The sequence below is a fragment of the Apium graveolens genome, chromosome 4, assembly GCF_009905375.1.
Source record: "Apium graveolens cultivar Ventura chromosome 4, ASM990537v1, whole genome shotgun sequence".
Taxonomy (NCBI): domain Eukaryota; kingdom Viridiplantae; phylum Streptophyta; class Magnoliopsida; order Apiales; family Apiaceae; genus Apium; species Apium graveolens.
The window spans coordinates 259,498,308-259,499,323 of NC_133650.1; the positions used below are offsets into that span (position 1 = coordinate 259,498,308).

The window sequence follows — 1,016 nt, forward strand, 5'->3', positions numbered from 1 at the left end:
TGTTATTTGTCTTAGCATTGAGCGATAACCATACATTATAGCATAGGTGCATAAATTGAACTTCACCTAAACCAGTCTCTGTGGGAACGAATCTGATTTATATCTTATACTACTTGCGAACGCGTATACTTGCATGAATATTAGCGCGTGTTTTCGCCCTAACAAGTTTTTGGCGCTGCTGCCTGGGACTCGGTGTTAATTTTTAGTTTATGTGCTTGTCATCAGTGGTCGTTAAAGTTCACTGACTCTTTACTCTTTTACTCTCATGGTTCATTTGTCTGTGTTTCAGGTACTCAGTACAATGGGAGATCCAGCAGCACGAACGAAAGCCTTGATGGATTTTTCTCAACCCAAGATCAATGACATTCAATCTAGCATTTTCCGGCTAGCGATCACAGCTAATACCTTTGAGATCAAGCCTGGCATAATTCAATAGGTGTAGAATTCAATCCAGTTTGGGGGTTCTCCAACTGAAGATCCCAATATGCACATTAGGGATTTCATTGAGATTTGCGATACCTTCAAGTTCAACGGTGTTTCTGAAGATGCTGTGAAGCTGAGACTGTTCCCATACTCTCTGAGAGACAAGGCTAAGAGTTGGTTACACTCTCTACCAGCTGGTTCGATCACTACTTGGGAAGATCTTGCTCAGAAGTTCCTTACTAAATTCTTCCATATGGCGAAGACAGCTGCACTCAGGAATACTATTACTCAATTTACGCAGCAAACGGGAGAATCGTTATATGAATCTTGGGAGCGCTACATGGAGATGCTTAGTAAGTGTCCTCATCATGGAATACCTGATTGGATGATCATCAATTATTTTTACAATGGGTTGGGAGCACAGTCCAGACCCATGCTCGATGCAGCATCAAGCAGAGCATTATGGGCAAAGAGCTATGAGGAAGCTTATGATCTAATTGAACTGATGGTTGCTAATGAATATCAGTATCCAACCCAGAGATTGCCACAGGGCAAGGTAGCAGGAGTTATTGAAGTGGATACAGCTACGGCCA

The 1,016-nt window shown here is 42.2% G+C and overlaps 1 non-coding gene across 1 annotated transcript; it reads right to left on the reverse strand.

Moving 5' to 3' along the window:
• Positions 1-691: 691 nt before the first annotated feature.
• On the reverse strand, positions 692-798 carry LOC141722785 (small nucleolar RNA R71). Its single transcript, XR_012575787.1, has one exon. It is a non-coding gene; the product is annotated as a small nucleolar RNA R71 (small nucleolar RNA).
• Positions 799-1,016: the final 218 nt, after the last annotated feature.